The following is a 6,769-nucleotide window of genomic DNA, read 5'->3' on the forward strand; positions in this document are numbered from 1 at the left end:
CACACAGACACACACACACACACACACACACACACACACACACACACACACACACACACACACACACACACACACACACACACACACACACAACACACACACACACACACACACACACACACACACACAGACACACACACACACACACAGGTACACACACACACACACACAGAGGTGGGCTCAGAGTCAGGCAGGTAGGTAGACAGGCAGGTGGGCTCAGAGTCAGGACAGGTAGAGTGGTCAGGCAGGTGGGCTCAGAGTCAGGACAGGTAGAGTGGTCAGGCAGGTGGGCTCAGAGTCAGGACAGGTAGAGTGGTCAGGCAGGTGGGCTCAGAGTCAGGACAGGTAGAGTGGTCAGGCAGGTGGGCTCAGAGTCAGGACAGGTAGAGTGGTCAGGGGTGGGCAGAGTCAGGACAGGCAGAGTGGTCAGGCAGGTCAGGTCAGGTAGAGTGGTCAGGCAGGTGGGCTCAGAGTCAGGACAGGTAGAGTGGTCAGGCAGGTGGGCTCAGAGTCAGGACAGGTAGAGTGGTCAGGCAGGTGGGCTCAGAGTCAGGGCAGGTAGAGTGGTCAGGCAGGTGGGCTCAGGGTCAGGGGCAGGTAGAGTGGTCAGGCAGGTGGGCTCAGAGTCAGGACAGGTAGAGTGGTCAGGCAGGTGGGCTCAGAGTCAGGACAGGTAGAGTGGTCAGGCAGGTGGGCTCAGAGTCAGGACAGGTAGAGTGGTCAGGCAGGTGGGCTCAGAGTCAGGACAGGTAGAGTGGTCAGGCAGGTGGGCTCAGAGTCAGGACAGGTAGAGTGGTCAGGCAGGTGGGCTCAGAGTCAGGACAGGTAGAGTGGTCAGGCAGGTGGGCTCAGAGTCAGGGCAGGTAGAGAGGTCAGGCAGGTAGAGTGGTCAGGCAGGTGGGCTCAGAGTCAGGACAGGTAGAGTGGTCAGGCAGGTGGGCTCAGAGTCAGGACAGGTAGAGTGGTCAGGCAGGTGGGCTCAGAGTCAGGGCAGGTAGAGTGGTCAGGCAGGTGGGCTCAGAGTCAGGACAGGTAGAGTGGTCAGGCAGGTGGGCTCAGAGTCAGGACAGGTAGAGTGGTCAGGCAGGTGGGCTCAGAGTCAGGACAGGTAGAGTGGTCAGGCAGGTGGGCTCAGAGTCAGGGCTGGTCAGGCAGGTGGGAGAGTCAGGTAGAGTGGTCAGGCAGGTGGGCTCAGAGTCAGGACAGGTAGAGTGGTCAGGCAGGTGGGCTCAGAGTCAGGACAGGCAGAGTGGTCAGGCAGGCAGAATCAGGGTCAGGGGCAGGTAGAGTGGTCAGGCAGGTGGGCTCAGAGTCAGGACAGGTAGAGTGGTCAGGCAGGTGGGCTCAGAGTCAGGACAGGTAGAGTGGTCAGGAAGGTGGGCTCAGAGTCAGGACAGGCAGAGTGGTCAGGCAGGTGGGCTCAGAGTCAGGACAGGTAGAGTGGTCAGGCAGGTGGGCTCAGAGTCAGGACAGGTAGAGTGGTCAGGCAGGTGGGCTCAGAGTCAGGACAGGTAGAGTGGTCAGGCAGGTGGGCTCAGAGTCAGGACAGGTAGAGTGGTCAGGCAGGTGGGCTCAGAGTCAGTACAGGGAGAGTGGTCAGGCAGGTGGGCTCAGAGTCAGGACAGGCCAAAACCAGGAGGGTGAGAAAAAGAGAGACAAGAAAAGCAGGAGCTGAGAACAAAAACGCTGGTTGACTTGACAAAGCAAGATGAACTGACAATGGACAAACAGAGAACACAGGTATAAATACACAAGGGATAATGGTGAAGATGGGCAACACCTGGAGATGGGTGGAGACAATCACAAGGACAGGTGAGACAGATCAGGGGGCTGAGTCAGGACAGGTAGAGTGGTCAGGCAGGTGGGCTCAGAGAGGCTATACTGGAAAACCTAACCTCTATCAAAATTAAAAGATGGTAGAGGTGGGCCAGAGTCAGGAAGGTATTCTGTGCAGGTGGGCACAGAGTCACACACACACACACACAGACAGGCAGGTGGGCACACACACACAGGTACAGTGGTCACAGGTGGGCACACACAGGACAGGTACACACTCACAGTCACAGGTAGACACAGGTGGGCACACACAGGACAGGTAGACACAGGTGGGCTCAGAGTCAGGACAGGGAGAGTGGTCAGGCAGGTGGGCTCAGAGTCAGGACAGGCAGAGGGTCAGGCAGGCAGAATCAGGGTCACACAGGGGCCTAACCCACACAGGCAGGTGGGCTAGAGTCAGGACAGGTAGAGTGGTCAGGCAGGTGGGCTCAGAGTCCCACAGATAGAGTGGGGCCTAACCCACAGGCAGAGTGGTCAGGCAGGCCTAACCCAGGTACAGTGGTCAGGCAGGGCTCAGAGAGGGCAACCCACAGGCAGAGTGGTCAGGCAGGTGGGCCTAGAGTCAGGACAGGTAGAGGGCCTAACCTGAGAGGACAGGTAGAGTGGTCAGGCAGGTGGGCCAGAGCCAGTCCAGGGTCAGCCCGTAGAGGTCAGGCAGGTGGTCAGGGAGTGGTCATTGATCAGGACAGGCCAAAACCAGGAGGGTGACAGGAAGAACAAGAAAAGCAGGAGCTGAAATAAAAACGCTTACTTGACAAAGCAAGATGAACTGACAATGGACAAACAGAGAACACAGTTTGTCTGTATAACTGGGAAATGGTTTTTTGGGCAATGTTTTTGGGTGGAAATCTCGGACAGGTCAGACAGAACTAATCATAGTAGATAATTACTGGAAAACCTAACCTCTATCACGTAGAGTAGGTCAGAAGGCTATACTGCCAGCTCTATCAAAATTAAAAGTTGGTAGACCACAGAATATGGTGATGACAAACGGGAGCAAGAAGTTCAGAATCCGAGACACCAGCTGTAACAGACGAGCTTGCTCGCACGCAAACAACACACACACAACACACACACATGCACCAAGAGTGAGTTCTGTCCTGCGGCACCAATGGTATTTCATGTGAGGTTAACAGCGCAATCTCTGCCAAGACAAGTGTAAAACATGTTCTCATAGTAACACTTAGGGGTAATAGGTCTAAAACATGATCTCATGGTAACACTTAGGGGGGATCAGTCTAAAACATGATCTCATGGTTACACACACAGAGGGCCTCCTAAACATGATCTCATGCCAGAACCGTAGGGGGTCGTGGTCACATTGATCAGTCTAAAACATGTTCTCATGGTAACACTTTATAGAGGGGTCAGTCAAAATGTTTTTTTAATGATCTCAGTCAGAGAACTAATCATAGGGGATAATTGTGGTCTAAAACATGATCTCATGGTAACACTTAGGGACCACAGAATAGGTGATGAAAACATGATCTCAGAATCCGAACACCAGCTGTAGGGGGATCAGTCGCAAAAACATGTTCTCATGGTAACACATGGGGTGATCTGTCCTGCGGCACTCATGGTAACATGTAGGGGTAACAGGTCTAAAACATGATCTCATGGTAACACTTAGGGGGATCAGGTCTAAAACATGATCTCATGGTAACACTTAAGGGGAATAGGTCTAAAACATGATCTCATGGTAACACTTAGGGGGATCAGTCTAAAACATGATCTCATGGTAACACTTAGGGGGGATCAGTCTAAAACATGATCTCATGGTAACACTTAGGGGGAATAGGTCTAAAACGTGATCTCATGGTAACACTTAGGGGGGATCAGTCTAAAACATGATCTCATGGTAACACTTAGGGGGGGATCAGTCTAAAACATGTTCTCATAGTAACACTTAGGGGGAATAGGTCTAAAACATGATCTCATGGTTACACTTAGGGGGAATAGGTCTAAAACATGATCTCATGGTAACACTTAGGGGGAATAGGTCTAAAACATGATCTCATGGTTACACTTAGGGGGGGAATAGGTCTAAAACATGATCTCATGGTAACACTTAGGGGGAATAGGTCTAAAACATGATCTCATGGTAACACTTAGGGGGGATAGGTCTAAAACATGATCTCATGGTAACACTTAGGGGGGATAGGTCTAAAACATGATCTCATGGTAACACTTAGGGGGAATAGGTCTAAAACATGATCTCATGGTAACACTTAGGGGGAATAGGTCTAAAACATGATCTCATGGTAACACTTGGGGGATCAGTCTAAAACATGATCTCATGGTAACACTTAGGGGGAATAGATCTAAAACATGATCTCATAATGACACTTAGGGGGGGGATCAGTCTAAAACATGATCTCATGGTAACACTTAGGGGGAATAGGTCTAAAACATGATCTCATGGTAACACTTAGGGGGAATAGGTCTAAAACATGATCTCATGGTAACACTTAGGGGGAATAGGTCTAAAACATGATCTCATGGTAACACTTAGGGGGAATAGCTCTAAAACATGATCTCATGGTAACACTTAGGGGGGATCAGTCTAAAACATGATCTCATGGTAACACTTAGGGGGAATAGGTCTAAAACATGATCTCATGGTAACACTTAGGGGGGGATCAGTCTAAAACATGATCTCATGGTAACACTTAGGGGGGGGATCAGTCTAAAACATGATCTCATGGTAACACTTAGGGGGATCAGTCTAAAACATGATCTCATGGTAACACTTAGGGGGATCAGGTCTAAAACATGTTCTCATAATGACACTTAGGGGGGATTAGTCTAAAACATGATCTCATGGTAACACTTATGGGGGATCAGTCTAAAACATGATCTCATGGTAACACTTAGGGGGAATAGGTCTAAAACATGATCTCATGGTATCACTTAGGGGGGGGGGATCAGTCTAAAACATGATCTCATGGTAACACTTAGGGGGGAATCAGTCTAAAATATGATATCATGGTAACACTTAGGGGGAATAGGTCTAAAACATGATCTCATGGTAACACTTGGGGGATCAGTCTAAAACATGATCTCATGGTAACACTTATGGGGGGGATCAGTCTAAAACATGATATCATGGTAACACTTAGGGGTCTTATGACTGGTTTTTATAAAGGGGCTATGACTGGTTTTATAAAGGGGCTATGACTGGTTTTATAAAGAGGCTATTACTGGTTTTATAAAGAGGCTATTACTGGTTTTATAAAGGGGCTATGGCTGGTTTTATAAAGGGGCTATTACTGGTTTTATAAAGGGGCTATGACTAGTTTTAAAAAGGGGCTATGACTGGTTTTATAAAGGGGCTATTACTGGTTTTATAAAGGGGCTATTACTGGTTTTATAAAGGGGCTATGACTGGTTTTATAAAGGGTCTATGACTGGTTTTATAAAGGGGCTATGACTGGTTTTATAAAGGGGCTATGACTAGTTTTAAAAAGGGGCTATGACTGGGTTTATAAAGGGGCTATGGTTGGTTTTATAAAGGGGTTCTATAAAGGGGCTATGACTGGTTTTATAAAGGGGCTATGACTTGTTTTATAACAAAGATATGACTGGTTTTATAAAGGGGCTATGACTGGTTTTATAAAGGGGCTATTACTGGTTTCATAAAGGGGCTATGACTGGTTCTATAAAGGTCTTAGGACTGGTTTTATAAAGGGGCTAAGGCATGGTTCTATAAAGGTCATAGGACTGGTTCTAAAAAGGAGCTATTACTGGTTCTATAAGGGTCTTATGACTGGTTTTATAAATGGGCTATGACTGGTTCTATAAAGGTCTTATGACTGGTTTTATAAAGGGGCTATGACTGGTTTTATAAAGGTGCTATGACTGGTTTTATAAAGGGGCTATGACTGGTTTAATAAAGGGGCTATTTAAAAAATATATATGTTTCACCTTTATTTAACCATGACTGGTTTTTTGCATAAAGGGCATAGCTATGACTGGTTTTATAAAGGGCTATGACTGGTTTTATAAAGGGGCTATGACTGGTTTATAAAGGGGCTATGAAAAATGGTTTCATTATAAAGGGGCTATGACTGGTTATATAAAGGGGCTATGACTGGTTTTATAAAGGGGCTATTACTGGTTTTATAAAGGGGCTATGACTGGTTTTATAAAGGGGCTATGACTGGTTTTATAAAGGGGCTATGACTGGTTTTATAAAGGGGCTATGACTGGTTTTATAAAGGGGCTATGACTGGTTTTATAAAGGGGCTATGACTGGTTTTATAAAGGGGCTATGACTGGTTTATAAAGGGGCTATGACTGGTTTTATAAAGGGGCTATGACTGGTTTTATAAAGGGGCTATGACTGGTTTTATAAAGGGGCTATGACTGGTTTTATAAAGGGGCTATGACTGGTTTTATAAAGGGGCTATGACTGGTTTTATAAAGGGGCTATGACTGGTTTTATAAAGGGGCTATGACTGGTTTTATAAAGGGGCTATGACTGGTTTTATAAAGGGGCTATGAATGTGTTGCTGATTTGATTCAGTGTTGAATCTATAAGTGACAGTGACTACAGACATACACTACTTAACCAACAGTGTGTGGACACCTGCTCATCGAACATCTCATTCCAAAATCATTGCCATTGATATGAGGTTTCTCCCCCCTTTGCTGTGATAACAGCCTCCACTCTTCTGGGAAGGCTTTCCACTAGATGTTGGAACATTGCTGCGTGGACTTGCTTCCATTCAGCCATAAGAGCATTAGTGAGGTTGGGCACTGATGTTGGGTGATTAGACCTGGCTCGCAGTCGGCGTTCCAATTCATCCCAAAGGTGGTCAATGGGGTTGACGTCAGGGCTTTGTGCAGGCGAGTCAAGTTCTTCAATACCGATCTAGACAAACCATTTCTGTATGGACCTTGCTTTGTGCATGGTGGCATTGTCATTCTGAAA

At 47.3% G+C, this 6,769-nt stretch overlaps 2 long non-coding RNA genes across 9 annotated transcripts; both read left to right on the forward strand.

Moving 5' to 3' along the window:
• Positions 1–233: 233 nt before the first annotated feature.
• Positions 234–1,822, forward strand: LOC127932975 (uncharacterized). Of its 7 annotated transcripts, none has more exons than XR_008146525.1 (4): positions 234–345; positions 598–1,108; positions 1,169–1,338; positions 1,415–1,822. It is a non-coding gene; the product is annotated as an uncharacterized LOC127932975 (long non-coding RNA). The 7 variants fall into 7 exon arrangements; XR_008146524.1 differs by having other exon boundaries at positions 265–383; XR_008146527.1 differs by lacking the exon at positions 234–345 and having other exon boundaries at positions 535–1,108; positions 1,415–1,528; positions 1,605–1,822.
• A 1,669-nt stretch (positions 1,823–3,491) lies between these two features.
• On the forward strand, positions 3,492–5,470 carry LOC127932977 (uncharacterized). 2 transcript variants are annotated; one of them, XR_008146535.1, is made up of 3 exons: positions 3,492–3,715; positions 3,998–4,478; positions 4,600–5,470. It is a non-coding gene; the product is annotated as an uncharacterized LOC127932977 (long non-coding RNA). The 2 variants fall into 2 exon arrangements; XR_008146536.1 differs by having other exon boundaries at positions 4,238–4,478.
• The last annotated feature ends 1,299 nt before the right edge of the window (positions 5,471–6,769 follow it).

This window comes from Oncorhynchus keta, chromosome 11 (assembly GCF_023373465.1).
Source record: "Oncorhynchus keta strain PuntledgeMale-10-30-2019 chromosome 11, Oket_V2, whole genome shotgun sequence".
NCBI classification, from domain to species: Eukaryota; Metazoa; Chordata; class Actinopteri; order Salmoniformes; family Salmonidae; genus Oncorhynchus; species Oncorhynchus keta.